General features: G+C 44.7%; 1 protein-coding gene across 2 annotated transcripts in view; it reads right to left on the minus strand.

Moving 5' to 3' along the window:
* LOC138642587 (thiopurine S-methyltransferase-like) overlaps positions 1-22616 on the minus strand; it is a 101347-nt gene that overhangs the window by 66106 nt on the left and 12625 nt on the right. The window contains exon 1 of one of the 2 annotated variants that reach the window (XM_069730844.1): positions 5553-5591. The exons of the other annotated variant lie outside the window; for it this stretch is intronic. The gene's annotated coding sequence lies outside the window, so the exon portion shown is untranslated. Of the gene's footprint in view, positions 1-5552; positions 5592-22616 lie in introns of those variants that run through there. 2 annotated transcript variants of the gene reach the window in all.

The raw sequence follows: 22616 nt of genomic DNA on the forward strand, positions 1-22616 counted from the left end.
GAGGTGGGCTGTATTATATTCTGTGGGGAGGTGGGCTGTATTGCATTCTATGGGAAGGGCTGTATTACATTCTATGGGGGCTGTGCTGTATTACATTCTATGGGGGCTGTGCTGTATTACATTCTATGGGGGCTGTGCTGTATTACATTCTATGGGGGCTGTGCTGTATTACATTCTATGGGGGGCTGTATTACATTCTCTGGGGGCTATGTTATATTCTATGGGGCGGCTGTATTATATTCTATGAGGGGTGATTGCATCATACTCTATGAGGGGGCTACATTATATTCTATGGGGGGCTGCATTATGCTCTATGAGGTGGCTACCATATATATGCAGTGGCTGCATTATACTATATGAGGGGGATGCTTTTTATTCTCTGGGGGTTATAATATACTCAAAAGGCTACAATATATTCTGTGGGGTGGCTGCATTATACTCTGGAGTGGCATCATTATACTATATGTGGGCTGCATTATACTGTATCGAGGACTATGGGGAATACATTATACTATATGAAGAACTATGGGGTGCATTACACTATGGGAAGTGATTTGTACTACATGGATGATAATGGCGGTGCATTATACTATATGGAGCACTATGAGGAGTGTATTATACTATATGGAGGACTGAGCAGTGTATTTTAATATATGGAGGACTGAGGAGTGTATTATACTATATGGAGGACTGAGGAGTGTATTATACTATATGGAGGACTGAGGAGTGTATTATACTATATGGAGGACTGAGGTGCACACTATACTATATGGAGGACTATGGGGTGTATTATACTAAACAAGCAAAATGCTGAGTATTCATCGAGTGATTGGATTGTTTATGTGGGAACAGAAATCCTTGTTCTCAGCAGCCCATTGCCGGTGTCAACTGTAGTTGTGCTGCTGATAACATGATACTGCATGGGGACAGATTGATCTAATTGTGATTGTTCTGTCCCCATCATTCTTTCTCAGTTGGTGTAAAGAGGCCAGGAAACAAGCGAACAACTTCAGTATTGTCGATCACACTCGTTTAGCGGCCTGAGATCAGTACATGTAAATACAACAGAAATGCTTCACAGGGAGACCAGGCAAGGATGATGACAGTTGTAGTTAGCACCCGGCGCCTGGGAATAACGCTAACTCTACTGCTTTTCCCAGCCGCCAAAGCATTTAATTCTGGTATGTGTAATGATTTTTAGGGTTGATGTCAGCTGCATAATGTCAGCTGCTATCAATCCCTGGTGTAAGTAATGGAGAGGTGTCTATCAGACACCCCCAGTACTAGCCCAGACCTGGTGAGATCCAGCGACTCTGAAGAGCGGTGACAGTAGTAACAATACCGCTCTTCACAGTCGCCGAGCTCAGCACAGGACCCGGAATATCTAAAGAGTGGTGACGTTACTAAGTTACTGATGTCACCGCTCTTCAGAGTCACCGGGTCTCGTGCTGTGCAGCAGAACCAAAAGTGGCTGTAGGGAAAGTTTATGGATCATCCGAATGAGTTTCCATAGCCTTTGGTCGTCTCATCCCTTCATTATCTACGAGATCCAGTTATGTAGGTAAAGTAGCAGCTTTTCTTGGTACTACAACTAAAAACAATAGTTAGGACTGAGCTGTAATGCTGGATACAGCTGTAATTATATGTTATATAGTCGTGTTACACTCCCCTCACTTCTTGTAACCTACTAGTGTACAAAGATATTATACAGTCACCATGTGACAAGTGGGCCTGTGTAACTTCAAATGCCAGGGCTGAATTTTAGTCCCAGTCCGGCTGATCGTAGGTTATCCATAAATAATATTTACTTTAAGCACAGTGTATGATCACCAACGATTCTTATGACTTATTAGGATCACGATTTAAAACTGCCATCTTGGGCAAGAGTTCATACACATGCCATAATGAGACTGGCTTTATCAGGGGTAATTAACCCCTTAGTGATTGAGCCAAATTTTTAAAATCTGATCAGTGTCACTTTATGTGGTAATAACTGGAACGCTTCAACAAATGAGTCATTTTGAGTGTTTTTTCGTGGCACATTATAATTTATGATAATTGTAAATTTAGGTTGATATGTTTCGTGTTTACCGTATATACTCGAGTATGAGCCGAGATTTTGAGCCCACTTTTTTGGGCTGAAAGTCCCCCTCTCGGCTTATAATCGAGTCATACGCAAGGGTCGCCAGGTGAGGGGGAGCGGGGGCTGTGTAATTATACTTACCTGCTCCTGGCGTGGTCCCTGCAGGTCCCTGGCTTCCCGGCGCCGGCAGCTTCATTACAGTAATGAATATGCGGCTCCACCTCCCATAGAGGTGGAGCCGCATATTCATTGCTGTAATGAGCGCTCACTACAGGAAGAAGCTGCAGCGCCGGGGAAGCAGGGACTGCACAGCGCCAGGAGCAGGTAAGTATAACGGGGAGGGGAGGGCTGCGCGATATTCACCTGCTCCTCGTTCCGGCGCCGCTCCATCTTCAGCAGTGGCGCTCAGGTCAGAGGGCGCGGTGACATGGTTAGTGCGCGCCCTCTGCCTGAGCGTCAGTGCAGAAGACGTTGAAGAAGATGGAGCGGTGGCTGAAACGAGGACAGGTGAATATTGCAAGTGCCGGGGGCCTGAGCGACGGAGAGGTGAGTATGTGATTTTTTTTTTATCACAGCAAAAGGGGCAAGTGTCTGTATGGAGCATCTATGGGGCCAAAATGTTTGTGCAGCACTATATGGGGCCATAATGTTTGTGCAGCACTATATGGGGCCATAACGTTTGTGCAGCACTGTATGGGGCAAATATCTTTATGGAGCATCTTATGGGGCCATAATCAAGGTTTGTGCTGCACTATATGGGGCAAATATCTTTATGGAGCATCTTATGGGGCCATTAAGTTACTTATGACTTTTGTGTTTGAAACTGTTAAACTGTAAAGCGCTGCGGAATATGTTGGCGCTATATAAAGATTATTATTATTATTATTATTAATCAGCATTTGTGCAGCATTATATTGGGCAAATATGTATATGGAGCATCTTATGGGGCCATTATCCTTTATGCAGGATTATATGGGGCTTATTTTAATATGGAGCATCTTATGGGGCCATCAAACTTTATGGAGCATTATATGGGGCTCGTGATTCAATATGGATATTCAAAAACACTTATCTACTGATGACTCAATTAATTTTACTTTTATTGGAATCTATTTTTACTTTTGACATTTACCGGTAGCTGCTGCATTTTCCACCCTAGGCTTATACTCGAGTCATTAAGTTTTCCCAGTTTTTTGTGGCAAAATTTGGGGGGTCGGCTTATACTCGGGTCAGCTTATACTCGAGTATATACGGTATATATAAAAAATATCAGAAATTTGACAAAAAAATTAAATAGCTATTTTCAAACTTTAATTCAGATAGTCATACCATACAAAAACATTAATAAACAACATTTCCCTCATGTCTGCTTTACATCAGCACAATTTGTAAAATGTTTTATTTTGTTAGTATTTTAGGAAGTTTAGAAATGTACCAGCAATTTTTCATTTTTTTAACTAAATTTACAAAATTGATTTTTTTAGGGATCTATCCAGGTTTGAAATGACTTTAGGGTTCCTAGATATTGGAAAACCCTAAAAGTGATACCATTTTAAAAACACCACCTCCTGTCAGGAATAAAAAAAAGTGTATTTTTAACACCTAAATGTCGCCAACTTCTGAACGGGTTACTACAACCAGCAGACTCTAAGGCCGCTATTTGGTCGTAAATTGCCATGACAAACAACAGGACCACACAATCATGATCTCAGGGTGCCAGTGAGGATAAAGAGGAAGCCGCACCCTGTTAACCATTTATATGATGTAGTCACTATTGACAGCAGCATACAAGGGGTTAAACAGATTTAGATGGTGCAAACACTGATCATGGCTGATGCAGCAAGTTGTCAGCTATAGTGTACAGCCGACAGCTGCTGGATTGTCACCTGTGTGGGTATGATAGTCTCTCATATCTCAGGTCAGTAAAAAGACATATTGGTGGTCATTAAAGGCAACCTGTCATCCCCAAAATCGAAGGTGAGCTAAGTCCACCGGCATCAGGGGCTTATCTACAGCATTCTGTAATGCTGTAGATAAGCCCCCGATGTATCGTGAAAGATGAGAAAAAGAGGTTAGATTATACTCACCAAGGGGTGGTCCCGGTTCTGTTCTGGTCCGATGGGCGTCGCGGTCCGGTCCGGGGCCTCCCATCTTCTTACAATGACGTCCTCTTCTTGTCTTCAGGCTGAGGCTCCGGCGCATAGGCGCTCCTGCACAGGCGTACTCATCTGGCCTGTTGAGGGCAGAGTAAAGTACTGCAGTGCACAGGTGCTGGGAAAGGTCAGAGAGGCCCAGTGCCTGCGCACTGCAGTACTTTACTCTGCCCTCAACAGGCCAGATGAGTACGCCTGTGCAGGAGCGATGAAGAAGCAGGAGAGTGGCATCGCAAGAAGATGGGAGGTGCTGGACAAAGACCTGCGACACCCATCAGACCGGGACCCCCCCAGGTGAGTATAATAGAACTTAGATAAGCCCTGAAAGGCAGTGGCAGCATCTTATAGCGGTAAAATATGCTGACAGGTTCCCTTTAAATGGGGTGTTCAGTAATACATAGCTTTATCACTTAAGGCTCCCATATAATGTAAAAACAAATACTCTCCTCCTGCAGCATCGTTCAAGTCATGTTGGCGCTGCTGTTTTCGGTTGGTCACGTGACATTATTGCATGACCGGGCTATTAAAGCTAATCAGCGGTAACTGATCGGCTGCAGCTCATCAATAGTCCGACAGCAGGCGCACAAGTAGTCTATTGGATAAAATAACAAAAGCAGTGTGTGGAATTTACATATGTGTGAAATAATATATGTATTGCAATATATATATTACTTTGCTACCTTGTCGACCAAGACTATGCTTGTGCACGCTATTGTTGAGCTGCAGCTGATGCATGAAACCTCTTGATATATAAAAGGTGGCTGTTGAAAGTCAGCATCAACTCTCGCCATTTCAGCCATATTACATCTAATGTGTACAAGTCTCATTCATAAACTGAAAACTAAGATGATAACCTATAACAATTTTAGTTTCTGATTTATCACTTATGCTGTGAACAAGAGCCTTGTCTAGCTCGAAACACATTAGAGGTTTGTAATGCATGCTTTGCAGTTAAAACATGTTTAAGGAAGTTTAAATAAAATATTTTACGATTTTTAACCCTCGGTGCTAGATTACTGTACTTCTTTTTTTGTATTACATCTGATTATTCACTCAATGGCTATTTCAAATCTAACAATGCCATGCTTTTAGCTCTCTGGTCCAATACAACCAAGAGCGCTTGTAAATAAAATAACAAGGCTTGCTTACTTGTTATAGGTTACATTATGGTAATCCTCTATTTCATTCATGACAAATTAAAATATTATAATTCTATATAAATAATATAATATTTTGCAATACTCCGAAATGTCAAACAGGTTAGTCTTTTATACAAAATAAATAAATCTATAAACCTTGCAGCGTCCTGCTCTTACCTGTGAATTACAGTTCCCAGCAGAGGATTCTTCAGTAGACAACAAATGACAAGACGCTTTAAGTAGAAAGCCTGATCCCTCCTCCCTCCCCTGGAATGTGTTAGTGAGCTTGTCACCATGAATAATCACTTTACAACTCTACACTATAAAGTCAGTTTCTACTGGTTTCTTAAAAAAAAAAGGTTCCTGACACTTAACCTATATGTACTCAGGAAGATCCAAAGCCTTACCATTTGGCGCCATCTATAACTAACCCCAATTGAAAGATAAACTAAACTATGACAGGTTTCTGAAGTCACCCATAGACCTACAGATGCACATACTGTCAACATGGGTGGTGGGGATGACATGGCCACATAGATATGAGGACGTCCTATACCTGTGGTTGTATGGAGTATAAAACACTGCAAATTTGGTACAACACTTACATAGTCATATTAGTAAAAATACGACATTAAGCAAAATCAGGGAGTCAGTAAGTCAAACATCAAACTCCTCAATTTCCCTGACTTCAACGGAACATGTCAGCAGGATTGTGCACAGTAACCTACACACAGTGTCAGGTTGACGCTATTATACTGATTAAAATGATACCTGGGGTGATAAAAACCATCTTGTGGTTGTTATTTAATCTGTGTTTGGAGTTTTCAGTTAATGCGATTAATTTGTGTTTATTTGGTGCTCTGCTTAGATATTCATCTGTATGGCTTATGTCAGGATTTACATACTGATTAGAATATGGTTTGGAAAAAAAAAAAAAAAAATCACATTTATCAGGTAAGCACCGGCGATGTAGCATGATATGGGGTTCATATGCATATTTTTGTTTTATTTACACATATAGTTTTGCTTAAGAATTTTTTTTTCACACAAAATAGTGCCTGCGCCACTGCCATTCTTAAGATGGCGCCTGAGCAGTGGCATCGTTCCGATAGGCGCTGTCATATTGGTGACTATTTTTTTCATCTAGTAAAATGGCACCAGTGCCTGCGCATTAGCATCTATCAAGTTCCGATAGATGCTACTGCACAGGCGCCCAATGGCTTTCTTGATGAAGCCTAATTTTTTGTCTCTGCCAAAGGGCTTTTGGCTCATTTAGGCCATGTTCACACAATCCTTTTTTTAATGCGGAACCGCCGCGATTTTGCCGCTGCGGGTCCGCAGCTGTTTTCCATGCAGGGTACATTACAATGTACCCTATGGAAAACAGGAACTGCTGTGCCCACATTGCGGAAAATCCCGAAAAAAGCCGCGCTGAATAGCTGCGGTAAAAAAGAAGTACCATGTCACTTCTTTTTGCGGAACTGCAGCGGTTCTGCACCCATTGACCTCCATTGTGAGGTCAAACCCGCAGTAAAACCCGCAGACGAAAAAAATATCTGCGGGTTTTCTGCGGTTTGTGGTGCAGAACCGCTGCAGCAGGAAGTGCGTGGGCGGAGTGTGGCTGTCCCCCCGTGCCCCAATCCCACCCCCCCATGCTCCGATGCCACCCCCCGTGCCCTAATCTCCCCCCTTATACTCACCGGGCCTCCCGATGTCCGTCCGGCCGTCTTCTCCCTGGGCGCCACCATCTTCCAAAATGGCGGGCGCATGCGCAGCCGGCCGGCAGATTCGTTCCAGGCACATTTTGATCACTGTGATAACCTCACAGTGATCAAAATAAAAAAAAGGTAAATGCCCCCCCCCCCCTTTTATCACCCCATAGGTAGTAACAATAATAAAATAAATAAAAAAAAATGTTTCCCCCCACTACAGTTAGAACTAGGGTTAGGGTATTTTCAGCCATTTTAACCCTAAAAAAACTTCCTAGAAAACACAAACTCTGCAGAGAAAACTGCATAAAAAACTGCACTAAAAACCGCATCAAAAACCGCATCAAAAAACGCACCAAAAAACGCACCAAAAAACGCACCTGCGTTTTCTGCCAAGAGCTGCGGTTTTTAGTGCAGAAAAAACAGCAGGGAAATCAGGAACGTGTGAACATGGCCTTATAGGGTGTTTGGCAGCCTGTTTATACTGAAAGATAATTATGAAGCGAGTGTTTATTTTAGAGACATTTGATCACGATTATCTTTCGGTGTAAATGCAGCTTAAAGGGAACCATTCATGTATAAAAACAAAACACGCTATTAACCTGCAGATATGGTGTTAACATGCAAGTTTCTGAAGCGACCCGTCGCTTACATTGAGAGTCCCACTACCAGGAGCAAATTAACTTTATTGCTCCCGGGGGTGGGCCGGTGCAGCTTTAGTCAAGACTCGGTACTTAGTGAGTGGCAACAACAACCATACCACGGCACTGACAGCCGCCTCAGCACATGGGGACATGGTTACAGCCGCTGCTAACAATGCACTGAGTGGTAACTGAAGGAAAACTTGCCCACACTTATGATTGAAAGCCAGAGGCTTCCGGGAGGAATAAAGTTAATTTCCTCCTGGCAGTGGGGCTCTCAGTGCAGGCAACTCCAGAATGCTATTAAATGGAAGTTTAACCCCATATCTGCAGGTTAATAGCATTATTTACTTGACAGGTTTTCTTTAACAACTTCACACATGATCTGTTAGTTGCACCTGACTGCTTCTTGCATTATGTAAATGTATATGGAAAAGGTTAACTCCCAAAAGGTCTTTCAGCTTCGGTTACATTCCCACATTTGTTGCACATGTCTGTGTACTGTCCATTTTTTTTTCTCAGACCTCACACGCCCTATACTGTGCAATTTATCCATACACACGTTTTTGTGAAACAATCCCATTGAGTTTCATTTATTTTACTGTGTAACTCAAATCTGCAATAAAGCCAGTCACCTCTGCTGCCAATTCCTTCACCCCGCCAGTGTTTTCATGCATTCCATCTTCTTGTGGTGACGTTCCTTACTACGTGGCCGCTCTACCCACATGCTGTAGCAGTGACATGGAACGGAACATCGTCACACTGCGCCGGGATATACCGGGACAGGCATGTAAACAATGCAAGGAACAGGAGAAATGAGTGTTCCTTTTTGTAATGTATGTGAAGCCCACAGGGAAATCAAGAGCTAGATTTGCACAATTTGCTGCAGATCTGCCACTGTGGATTTCACCGTGATTATTTGCAGATTTACTATGGAGTGTTGCTGATACATTGCTTACGTGATTGCTTCAGTGTGCGTAGCTGGGGAATAAGCTTATGTACCATGAATACAGTGTAATTACAGACTATGTGACCCAGCTTTTTGATGTTGAAGGCTCAGCTAAGGCTGGGAGCCTCATGCCAGTGGCTCCGTTGGGCCTTCCTGCAGAAGCCCTGAAAAATAGAATTCAGGCGGATCCACGGACGGGGCCAATGACGTTATTGAAGCTGATGAGGTCGCTTTGTTCTCTCTCTGTGCCAATAGGAGAGGGTATGTAAGTAAAGTATGATTGGTGGAATTGGTGATGTAATAGGCTCTGGAAAAACTTTACAATGCATTGAAAATTATTACTGAGGAAAGCATGATTTTTATAGGCTTCAGAGAAATAGTACATACAGGGAACTCCCAAACATTTTTCAGTGCCAGACCCCCGAGGATGCTCAAATAAAATGAAATGTCAGGAAGGCTTTTGTTTGCAGTATTAATCCCCCTTGAGGAAGCGGAGGCACCCCAGCTTTGTGTCGGAGCATGGGGGGCAACGGTTTGTGGGTTAGTAGTCTCCCTTTTTATTTTATTACGTGCCAAGATTGACATCTGATATATCATGAGTAGGGATGAGTGGAGCCGCAGAAGTTCAGATTTGACACAAATTCCAGCCTGCATCAATGTCCATAAATGCTACCAAGATGAACTGGTTTAATTCAGCCATTGTCTGATCAGCTTGCGAAGTCCCTGCCTATGTTGCGGCTGTTGAACAGACATGCAGCCACAGCGACTCGAACATAGTATTCAAGTACGCCGAAGATACTCTATTTAGCAAACTAGAATGGCCGGCTAACACCTTATCCAAGCACGCTCGCTCATCACTAGTGATTACCAAAAAAATCTCACAATATTTCACCGATTCAACTGTATACCCACATTGGACCACTCTAATCTGTAGTTTTCCTTAAAGTACACTAGAGGGTGCACATAAAGAAGTGAGATGACACTAGAGGGCAAAGGCCACATGAAGTGCAATGTAATGTGAACCTGCCACCTTAGGACTGCGTGGAAAATACAGCGTGCACTAGTCTGTTACGTATCCCTGATGAAACTAGCTCATTGAGGTTTATGGATGTGGAAAAAAACAACGGCTCCCTTATGGATCAACCGTATAGCATCCAATTTTTATGGACACATTCCCCTATTAACCCCTTCACGCTGCAGTCAATTTTAACTTTTTCCTCCCCTTCCTCCCAAAGCCATAATTCTTTTATTTTTCTGTCCAAACACGAGGGCTTATTTTTTTGCGGGACAAATTGTACTTTTGAATGACACCATTCAATTTACCACAAACAGTACTTGAAAAGATTAAAAAAAAAATTCCAACTGAGGTGGAATTGTGAAAAAATCCTAACTCTGACATTGTTTTTTTTGGGCAACTGTTTTCATGGTGTTCATTTTGTGGTAAAAATGACCATGCAATAGGATTATCCTTTTTGCTGGGCAAGTTGACGTTTTTATTAGTACCATTTTGGGATAGATGTGACTTTTTGATCCGCCTGTCATAGCATATTTTGTGGAGTTGTGGAGACCAAATTAAAAGTAATTTTGGCATCCTTTAATTTTTTCCATTTACGGAGTTTATCGATCGGGCTGTTTTTATATTTTGATAGATGGGACATTTGTGAATGTGGCAATACAAAATGTGTGAGAAGGCAAGATGTATGTCTAAGGTTTCTTTCACACTAGCGTCGGATTCGGCCCGTCGCAGTTCTGGCCGCGCATGCGCGGTCGGAAAAAGCGGTCCGTCGGCAGCAAAAAACGTTAAATTTAAAGTTTTTTGCTCCCGGCGGTCCGCCACAACACGGCGCAACCGTCGCACGACGGTTGCGACGTGTGTCAATACGTCGCAATGCGTCGGTAATGTTACTCTATGGGGCAAAAACGCATCCTACAAACAACTTTGCAGGATGCGTTTTTCCCCTAAACGACGCATTGCGACGTATTCAAAACAACGCCAGTGTGAAAGTAGCCTTAAAGAAAAAAAAGTGTGACACAAACTAACATTTTTTTTCCTTAACCCCTTTCTGACATCAGACGTAATATTCAGTACATATGACCTGGGCCTATTTGACCATGGACGGAATATTAAGTCACTACGATCACCCATGCACACAGGGGGTGCGCGTGTAATCGCCGAGTGTCAGCTGATTCTGGCAGCTGACAACCGGCAATGGGTGCCAGGAGCAGTCACATTCCCCAGACATGGATTATGGCATGGGACAGAACAACCAACAGGTGAGGGATAATGTTTTTTTATTTTTGGTTTATTACAGGAGAAAGATGGCTTAGGTGAAAAGCATAGTTACTTACCGATAACTGTTTCTCAGAGCCCATGACAGCACCAACAGAGAGAGGGGATCTGCCCTTCAGGGACAGGAAACCTATAGGATAAAAGGGCGGTACCTCTCTCCTGCATCAGTTTGGTTTACAGAGCATCAGAGGTCCTCCAGGTTAGTGACAACAGGAAAATATACAATTTTAACATATTGCTTAGCAAGATTACACAGTGTCTATAATAAAAATATATACTTCATATAATAAAGTGCTCACCGCACACGTGACAAGAAGGGGGGGAATAAGCAGGTGCTGTCATGGGCTCTGAGAAATACCGTTATCGGTAAGTAACTATGCTTTTCTCAGTCGCCCATGACAGCACTACCAGAGAGAATTGCAGAGATTATTGCTTTAGGGAGGGACCACGGCCTGCAAGACCCTTCTTCCGAAGGTTAGGTCAGATGAAGAGGCTAGGTCTAAGCGTTCGTGTCTAAAAAAGGTTGAAGGTGAAGACCAGGTGGCCGCCTTACAGATTTTGTCTATTGATACCTCAGACCTTTAGGCCCAGGAGGTCGACATAGCTCTTGTAGAGTGTGCTTTAAGCCCCTCAGGAACTGTGTTTCCAGTGGATGAGTACGCCAAGGCTATCGCATCTGTTACCCAGCGAGCTATAGTGCTTTTGAAGGCTTTGAGTCCTTTTCTGGGTCCTTGAAAACAGATAAAGAGAGACCCTTCCTTCCTATGCTGTTGGGTGGATTCTAAGTATTGTACTAGACACCTTCTTACATTTAATGTGTGGAATTTTTCCTCTTTTTTTTTAGGATTTGGGCAGAAGGAAGGAAGGATTATCTCCTGGGACCTGTGGAAATTGGATACAACCTTGGGTAGATAGGCAGGGTCTGTTCTTAGTATTACCTTATCCATGTTTTGCGTGAAGGGAGGATTTGCAGATAGGGCCTCGAGATCACTTATTCTACGGGCAGATGTTAAAGCTGTGAGAAGGCCCGTTTTTTAGTGATAAGGTTTTAAGTGGTAACGAATCTATGGGCTCAAACGGGGGTTCTGTTAGGGCTGACAAGAATAAATTTAAGTCCCAGGTTGGTAGTCTTTTTATGTTTATGGGTTTAGATCTTACAGCAGCTTTAATAAACCTTGTTACCCATGGATTAGCGGCTATATTCTCATTATATAATGCCCCTAACGCCGCTATTTGCACCTTTAAGGTGCTTACCGAGAGGCCCAGATCTAACCCTTTTTGTAGAAATTAGAATTATTTTTGTAGAAATTTTGGAGAATTATTTCACTTTCCTGTTCTCTATACTGGCAAAAGGTCTATTACAGGGACCCCCCACAGTTTGGTGATCTGATTGAAGACACTTTGATTCAGTGTCCATTCCCCCTGTTTTAAATAGGTATGGCTTAAGAAGTCTGCTTTTTGGTTCTCCATCCCTTTTATATGTAGCGCAGAGAGGGATAGGAAGTTGTTTTCTGCTAAAGTGAAGATTTGGGAAGTGGCCTTCATTAGGGCTTGAGACCTGGTCCCCCCTGGTGGTTCAGGTAGGCTACCACGACCTGATTGTCCGAAAAAACCCGGACATGATGCCCCTGCAGGCTGGGAAGGAAATATGATAGAGCGCAGCGCACCGCCCAAAGTTCTTTTTGGTTTGAGGATGCTCCGTATTCTTGACCTGCCCAGACTCCCTGAGAGATACTGTTGCCCAGGTGCGCTCCCCACCCCGTAGGACTGGCATCCGTGGTAACTATCCGAGATATGTCTATTACCCAAGGAACCCCTTTTGATAGGTTGTTGGAATCCAACCACCAGGCTAGGGAACGAATAGTGTCTGAATTTAGAGTCATATGTCCTTCTAGATGTCCCTCTAGTGTAATCTGATTCCTCAGAATATCCCACTGGAGGTTCCTCGTGTGAATTTGTACCCACTGTATTGCTGGGAGGCAGGCAGAAAGAGACCCCAGTAGTGACATCGCCCCTCTCAAGGTCATATGAGGGTTTGAGCAAGCTCTTGAGACAAGATTTAATATTTTTTGTTTTTCCTGGTCTGGAAGGCGACATTCCTGTGTTATCGAGTCCAAAGTTAGGCCCAAAAACTTTTGAACTCTGGTCGGTACTAGTTTTGATTTTTGGATATTTAGAAGCCAGCCTAACTCTGTTAAACAGAGTTTTTATTACTCTGTCACATTGTTGGCGACAGTGTTGGGCTGAATTGCTGACAATTAGAAAGTCGTCCAAATATGGTACTATTAAAATGTCTTTTTCTCTTAGATGGGCCATCATTTCCGCTATCAATTTGGTAAATATACGGGGTGCCACTGAAATGCCAAAGGGAAGGGCTTTGTACTGGTATTCCCTTACTTTTCCTCCCATGACCACTGCTAGTCTGAGGTATTTCTGGGAGTTCTTGTGGATGGTGACGTGATAATACGCGTCGCTGAGATCCAACACTATCATGAAGCAATTCGGAAACAGGTTTTTGATTGTTGATTTTATTGTTGATTCCATTTTGAAACTTTGGTTCTTTACATAACCGTTTAGCTTCCGAAAGTTTATTATTGTGCGGAAGAATCCATCCTGTTTTGGAACCAGAAACAGTGGGGAATAAAACCCTGTCCCTGTTTCCAGTAGGGGGACTTCATGAATGACGTCTTTGTTTATGAGCTTTGTAATTTCTAGTTCCAATGCATATTGTTGCTGAGGTGAGGATTTTAGTGGGGTGACCACATAGTGTTGGGGAGGAAGATAAGTAAAGTTTATTTGAAGTCCGATTTTTATCAAGATTAGAATCCATGTGCTGGTTGAGATTTTTTCCCAGGCCGGAAGGTATTGAGACAATCTCCCTCCCACCCTGGGGGAGGTGTCACTTAGGGGTCTTTATCTTTTGGGGAATTACCAAAGAGGAACCCCCTTCTCTCTCCTTTTCCCATCATCCCATCTGTTCTGATCCCTTGGGGGACGTCTCCGGAAAAACTTCCTATTCCGAAAGGGCTGCTTAACAAAAGGTGTGGCCAGGTTAGGGAACCCTTTTTTCTTATCTCCTGCTTTTTGTAAAATGTCATCCAGGGTCTCCCAAAACAAGTCCCTGGGTCAAATCCAAGACTACTCGCATGCCTTGATTTTTTTCGGCTCTTTCTCCAGCTTGCTTTCCTATGTATACCTGTACATTTAGAGCGTACGCACTTTTGCTGTCGCACAGAGTCCATATTTTGATGCCGTACTTTGCAGGCTTACTTGGAATATACTGCCTGAACGGACACCTACCTCTGAACGAGACTAATTGCTCATCTACAGTCACATTGTCACCAGGATTATAAAATATTGGTAGATTTTCTACCCATTTGTTCCAGTTGTTGTTTGTGCAGGTCAGAGGGCGCGATGATGCATATAGTGTGCGCGGCGCCCTCTGCCTGATCAGTCAGTGCAGAGAGACGCCGGGATGGGACGCCGGGAGCTGCAAGCAAGAAAGGTGAGTATGGCTTTTTTTTTTTATTGCAGCAGCAGCAATGGCAGAGCTTTCTATGGTACATCAATGGGGCAATAATGAACGGTGCAGAGCACTATATGGCACAGCTATGGGGCAATAATGAACGGTGCAGAGCACTATATGGCACAGCTATGGGGCAATAATGAACGGTGCAGAGCACTATATGGCACAGCTATGGGGCAACAATGAACGATGCAGAGCACTATATGGCACAGCTATGGGGCAACAATGAACGGTGCAGAGCTATATATGGCACAGCTATGGGGCAACAATGAACAGTGCAGAGCACTATATGGCACAGTTATGGGGCAATAATGAACGGTGCAGAGCACTATATGGCACAGCTATGGGGCAATAATGAACGGTGCAGAGCACTATATGGCACAGCTATAGGGCAATAATGAACGGTGCAGAGTACTATATGGCACAGCTTTCTATGGGGCAATAATGAACGGTGCAGAGCACTATATGGCACAGCTATGGGGCAATAATGAACGGTGCAAAGCACTATATGGCACAGCTATGGGGCAATAATGAACGGTGCAGAGCATTGTATATGGGGCACAGCTTTATATGGAGCATCTATGGGGCAATAATGAACTGTATGGAGCATTATATGGGGCTCCTGATTCAATAAGGATATTCAAAAACACAACCTACTGATGTCTCAATTTTACTTTTATTGGTATCTATTTTTATTTTTGACATTAACCGGTAGCTGCTCCATTTTCCACCCTAGGCTTATACTCGAGTCAATAAGTTTTCCCAGTTTTTTGTGGCAAAATTAGGGGGGGTTGGCTTATACTCGGGTCGGCTTATACTCGAGTATATACGGTATACATAAAAAACAGTGATCCCCATGCTGTTTTTTTTTTTAAATTATTTATTTCAATAATTAAAAAAACAAAACAAAAAAAAAAAACTGTGTGGGGACTCCTCTATTCTTGATAACCAACCTTGCTGAAGCTGACAACTGAGGATTGCAGCACCCAGCTGTGAGTTTTGCCTGGCTGGTTACAGAAAATACAGGGGAACCCATGCCGTTTTTTTCCTTTATTTATAGCGCAGGCGGCGACTGATGAATACCCCTATCAGCTGCTCCTGCTGTCACTTAACGGCAGCAGGGGTAGGCTAATGGGAGTAATAGTCCCATCAGCAGCCGCCTGCTGTCTCTTTTATCACTTAAACATAACCCGTCATTCTCCACTGCTTGTGCCGATCGCCGGCAGAGTAGGGGAGGATGAGAACAGTGTTCAGCACCCGGCGTCGGCAACAGCGCTTACTGTAACGCTTCATCCACAGAGCCGCTGCATGTCACATGGATGACATCTGTGTATTATCCATGTGCACGTGTGGGGGACGTTTCAGCGTGTTTTGCCCACGGACACACACTGACATGTGAACAGACCCATTCACTTGAATGGGTCCAAGTGTGTGTCTCCAATACGTGTAAAAACTGTCACCACATATACCAGAGACACAGACGTGTGAAAGAGTCCTAAATCTGGTATTGCTGTAATCGCACAAACCAGAAGAATAAAGTTGTCTAATCACTAATACCGCACGAGGAACGGCGTAAAAAATAAACAAAACTAATGTTAAGCATCGGGATTCTCCCCCTGCGCGGGATGGATCCCAAGCAGTTTCCGATACTGTGGACTCCCATTCAGGTTCGGCCACTGCGGGTGCTGTTCAGCACACACGTCAGTCCCAGCGTCTTGCTCATGCTCGTGGTATACGTTTGGTTACTGCTGGCTCTCCAGCCAAGTCTATGGTAAGCAGTGATATACAGGTGCAGCCTTGTGCTCCAGAATCAAAGTCCAGAGATCACCTGAGCATGTCCGTCTTCTTATTGGTGGTCGGACTGTAGCTGCTCTGGTGAGGTGGCAGCTCCGGATTGGCTCGGCCGACTGGGCGTATTTGGGGTGGAGCCTAGTGTCTAAGGCTTTCAGTGGCGCACGCACTCATGTCAATTATGTTTGGTGTGTGGGTGGATACTTTACCACTGTCTGAATGTTTGTGTGTGTCTGTCTATGCTCTAAGACTGTACACGTTGGCAGGCAAGTAGCACACCTAGAGCACAGACCAAAAGTTTGGACACACCTCATTTAAAGATTTTTCTGTATTTTCATGACTATGAAAATTGTACATTCACACTGAATGCATCAAAACTATGAATTAACACATGTGGAATTATATACTTAACAAAAAAGTGTGAAACAACTGAAATTATATCTTATATTCTAGGTTCTTCAAAGTAGCCACCTTTTGCTTTGATGACTGCTTTGCACACTCTTGGCATTCTCTTGATGAGCTTCAAGAGATAGTCACCGGGAATGGCTTTCACTTAACAGGTGTGCCCTGTCAGGTTTAATAAGTGGGATTTCTTGCCTAACATTAACATGTGTTAATTCATAGTTTTGATGCCTTCAGTGTGAATGTACAATTTTGATAGTCATGAAAATACAGAAAAATCTTTAAATGAGAAGGTGTGTCCAAACTTTTGCTCTGTACTGTATGCGGTTTTGTACCCATGGCTCTACGCCTTAGTTTCTAGCCTGCTACATGCTTAGAGTGCCAGTCTGGCAAAAGTTCAGAAGTCTCAGGACTGGGGTAACTAGCCGCTTGGCTTAGCATCTGTTTCGTTCTTGTGTGCAGTTAGCACAGTTCAGTTACAGAGTAAGCTCAACCCTTATGTTTTACTTCTCTATGAAGGCATAAGAGTTCTTTTTTCGGCTCAGCATCTACTTCATTCTTGTGTGCGGTTAGCACAGTTTAGTTGCAGAGCAAGCCTTATCCATGTGCTAACGTCCCTGTGACGTGAACAGGTTTTAGCACTTAGCACACTTCGTGCAGTACCACTTGGTGCACCGACCGCAACAAAATACAACATGTTGCATTCGGTGCAGTGTCAAAACGACGCAAGCGGAGGCTTCGCATACATTCACATGGCCTGCATACCCAATGTTAAAGATAGGTACGCAGGACGCATGCCTACGTAGGCGGAGCTGAATGGAAGAGGTGCCGTAGTGGGTGGGGCTTAATGGAGGAACTAAGCAGCCCTCCAAAGTGTGAAACCAGCCTAACAGTGTGTTTAAGGTAATGCTTGCTGTTTTGTTCCGTCATCGTTCACACTAACAGCAGGTAACACCTCTGCACGGTGGACCCCGGGATGCGATTGCACTTTATTTATTGCAATCCGCCAACCGTAACAACCATTTCTTCACATGCTGTCTATTTCTTCATTCTGCCTCCCAAAGATCGCAGTAAGGCTGCCGTCACACTAGCAGTATTTGGTCAGTATTTTACATCAGTATTTGTAAGCCAAAACCAGGAGTGGAACAATTACAGGAAAAGTATAATAGAAACATATGCACCACTTTTGCATTTATCACCCACTCCTGGTTTTGGCTTACAAATACTGATGTAAAATACTGACCAAATACTGCTAGTGTGACGGCAGCCTAAGGCTCAGTGCTAGTGTTGAGCGATACCTTCCGATATCAAGAAGTATCGGTATCGGATTGGATCGGCCGATATCCAAAAAATATCGGATATCGCCGATACCCGATACCAATGCAAGTCAATGGGACACAAATGTCGGAATGTAAATAAGCCCTTTCTGTCCTTCTACATCCTGTTCCGGAGGGGGGGGAAGAGTGTGGGCGGTGCGTGGGCGGACACTGTGCGTGTCTGTGTGTGCAGGCGGGGTCTGTGCGGGCCTGCCGGCGCTCTGTGCGGGCTTGCCGGGGATCTGTGCAGGCATGGTCCGATGGGACTACAAGTCCCATCGGACGATGCCTGCAACAGTGATTGACACATTAGCCAATGATGGGAGAGTAGTAGTCCCACCATCCGGCTAATGTGTTGAATGTAAAAAAAAAAAAAAAATACTACATACAATACATTCATACATTACATACAATACATACATACAGACATACAGTACATTAAACATAGATTTCATACTCACCATTACTTGTCACTTTGATCCCCGAAGCCAGTGTCATCTGTAAAAAAGATTAAAATAACAAACAACCAATATACTCCCTATCCGCAGAAATCCACGAGTGTCCCACGACGATCTCCTGTGGAGAACGGCAGCATCAGCTGTTGCGACCGCTCTCTAGGGGCTCCAGGAACACAATGACGGGAGGAAGGTATCCCTCCGCACTGTATTCCTCTGCCGCTTTAAAAAAAAAAAAGTCCCTTGTCTCACTTTTGGCATTTCTGTATGAGACATTTTCCCACGCAGCAATTGCCATAAAGTGAGATTTTGTCCTAAGGTAACCTCTCAGCCATGCACTACAGGAGCCATTGTCTCCTGTCAGTGTGTCACTGAGGGTCCTATAGAGCAGTGACATCACCCGATATCACTGTTCTATAGGGGAGATAGTCGTGGGACACTCGTTATTAATTGGACTATGGCGGACAGGTAGTATACGGTTTATTATTTTACGTTTTTTGCAGGCGCTGAAGTATGGCAAGTATGGTTGAATGAAGAATATTTAAATACTTTTTTCCTAGTGTGTGTGTTTTATTAACCCTTTATTACTATTGGATTAATAATGGATAGGCGTCTTATTGACGCCTCTCCGTTATTAACCCGGCTTAATGTCACCTTACAATAGCAAGGTGACATTAACCCCTTATTACCTCATATCCCACCGCTACACGGGAGTGGGAAGAGAGGGGCTAAGTGCCGGAAATGGTGCATCTTACAGATATGCAATATCCATGGCCCCTCTCTAGGCTATGGATATCAGCCCGCAGCTGTCTGCATAGCCTTTCTGGCTATAAAATATAGGGGGACCTCACGTCATTTTTTGGGGGGGTCCCGCTATTTTAATAGCCAGTAAAGGCTACGCAGAAAGCTGCGGGCTGATATTCATAGCAGGCTACAAATATTGGCCCCTGGCCGTCGGCTTTCCCCCTCTGGCACAGAAAATTGCGCAGGAGCCCACGCTGTTTTTTTCCGTTTTTTTTTTTTTTTTAAATTCAATGCTCATTAAGGCTACTTTCACAATTGCGTCGGTACGAGTCCGTCGCAATGTGTCGGGCCGACGTACCAACGCACGTTGTGAAATTTGTGCACGACTTGGGCAGTGGATGCAGTTTTTCAACGCATCCGCTGCCCATTCTGAAGTCCGGGGAGGAGGGGGCGGAGTTTCAGCGGCGCATGCGCAGTAGAAAATGGCGGACGCGACGGACAAAAAAAACGCTCACTTGAATGTTTTTTAGTGCCGTCGGTCCGCCAAAACACGACAGATCCGTTGCATGACAAACTGCATCAAAACTGCACCATTTTTTGATGCAGGATGTCTGTATGTATGTATTGTATGTAATGTATGAATGTATTGTATGTATGTAGTATGTATGTAGTATTTTTTTTTTTTTTTACATTCAACACATTAGCCGGATGATGGGACTACTACTCTCCCATCATTAGCTAATATGTCAATCACTGTCACTGTTGCAAGCATCATCCGATGGGACTTGTAGTCCCATCGGACGATGCCTGCACAGACCCCCGGCAGCCCGCACAGAGCCCCCGCAAGCCCGCACATAGCCCGCAGTCTCCGCCCACACTCCATTATAGTGCATCATTGCACTATGGGAACTTCCGATTCTGGTATCCGATATCGTAAAAATATCGGAACTCAGTATCGGAATTCTGATACAGCGAATATCGGCCGATACCCGATATTTGCAGTATCGGAATGCTCAACACTACTCAGTGCACATTTATCCTGGGCTGAGTGCTTGGACCAGGGTTTCCATGTAAATCTCTGAAATATGTGATTCAGACAGAACCTCTGGCGGAAGATTCCCTTTAACCCCTTCCCGACCTTTGACGCATACGCTGCGTCATGAAAGTCGGTGCCATTCCGACCCATGACGCAGCATATGCGTCATGGAAAGATCGCGTCCCTGCAGATCGGGTGAAAGGGTTAACTCCCATTTCACCCGATCTGCAGGGACAGGGGGAGTGGTAGTTTAGCCCAGGGGGGGTGGCTTCACCCCCTCGTGGCTACGATCGCTCTGATTGGCTGTTGAAAGTGAAACTGCCAATCAGAGCGATTTGTAATATTTCACCTAAAAAACTGGTGAAATATTACAATCCAGCCATGGCCGATGCTGCAATATCATCGGCCATGGCTGGAAACACTTATGTGCACCCACCCCACCCCTCCGATCGCCCCCCCAGCCCCCCGATCTGTGGTCCGCTCCCCTCCGTCCTGTGCTCCGCTCCCCCGTCCTCCTGTCCGCCTTCCCCGTGCACCAATCACACCCCCCGCGCTCCAATCAAACCCCCCCGCACTCCGATCCCCCCCCGCACACAGCGACCCCCCCCCCGTGCTCCGATCCACCCCCCCCCCCGCACAGCGATCCCTCACCCCGTGCTCCAATCCTCCCTCCCGTGTTCCGATCCACACCCCCCATGCTCCGACGCCCCCCCCAAGCCCTGATCTCCCCCCCCTTATACTTACCTGGCCGCCCGAGGTCCGTCCGTCTTCTTTCCTGGGCGCCGCCATCTTCCAAAACGGCGGGCGCATGTGCAGTGCGCCCGCCGAATCTGCCGGCCAGCAGATTCGTTCCAGAGTGAATTTTGATCACTGAGATATAACCTATCTCAGTGATCAAAATAAAAAAAATAGTAAATGACCCCCCCCTTTGTCACCCCCATAGATAGGGACAATAAAAAAAATAAAGAATTTTTTTTTTCCACTAAGGTTGGGGTAAGAACTAGGGTTAGGGTTATGGGTAGGGTTAGGGGTAGGGTTAGGGTTAGGGTTTCGGTATGTGCACACATATTCTGGTCCTATGCGGATTTTTCCGCAGCGGATTTGAAAAATCCACAGTGCTAAACCGCTGCCGATTTATCGTGGATTTACCGCGGTTTTTCTGCGCATTTCACTGCGGTTTTACAACTGCGATTTTCTATTGGAGCAGTTGTAAAACCGCTGCGGAATCCGCAGAAAGTAGTGACATGCTGCGGAATGTAAACCGCTGCGTTTCCGTGCAGTTTTTCCGCAGCATGTGTACAGCGATTTTTGGTTCCCATAGGTTCACATTGAACTGTAAACTCATGGGAAACTGCTGCGGATCCGCAGCGTTTTCCGCAGCGTGTGCACATACCTTTAGAATTAGGCTATGTGCACACGGTGCGGATTTGGCTGAGGATCCGCAGCAGTGTTCCATCAGGTTTACAGTACCATGTAAACATATGGAAAACCAAATCCGCTGTGCCCACGGTGCGGAAAATACCGCGCGGGAACGCTGCGTTGTATTTTCCGCAGCATGCCAATTCTTTGTGCGGATTCCGCGGCGTTTTACACCTGTTCCTCAATAGGAATCCGCAGGTGAAATCCGCACAAAAAACACTGGAAATCCGCGGAAAATCCGCAGGTAAAACGTAGTGCCTTTTACCCGCGGATTTTTCAAAAATGGTGCTGAAAAATCTCATACGAATCCGCAACGTTGGCACATAGCCTTAGGGTTGGGTTGGAATTAGGGTTGTGGTTAGGGTTAGGGGTGTGTTGGGGTTAGGGTTGTGGTTAGGGGTGTGTTGGGGTTAGGGTTGTGATTAGGGTTATGGCTACAGTTGGGATTAGGGTTAGGGGTGTGTTGGGGTTAGTGTTGGAGGTAGAATTGAGGGGTTTCCACTGTTTAGGCACTTCAGGGGGTCTCCAAACGCAACATGGTGCCACCATTGATTCCAGCCAATCTTGTATTCAAAAATTCAAATGGTGCTCCCTCACTTCCGAACCCCGACGTGTGCCCAAACAGTGGTTTACCCCCACATATGGGGTACCAGCATACTCAGGACAAACTGCGCAACAATTACTGGGGTCCAATTTCTCCTGTTACCCTTGAGAAAATAAAAAATTGCTTGCTAAAACATCATTTTTGAGGAAAGAAAAATGATTTTTTATTTTCACGGCTCTGCGTTGTAAACGTCTGTGAAGCACTTGGGGGTTCAAAGTGCTCACCACATATCTAGATAAGTTCCTTGGGGGGTCTAGTTTCCAAAATGGGGTCACTTGTGGGGGGTTTCTACTGTTTAGGCACACCAGGGGCTCTGCAAACGCAACGTGACGCCCGCAGACCATTCCATCAAAGTCTGC

The sequence above is a fragment of the Ranitomeya imitator genome, chromosome 6, assembly GCF_032444005.1.
Source record: "Ranitomeya imitator isolate aRanImi1 chromosome 6, aRanImi1.pri, whole genome shotgun sequence".
NCBI lineage: Eukaryota > Metazoa > Chordata > Amphibia > Anura > Dendrobatidae > Ranitomeya > Ranitomeya imitator.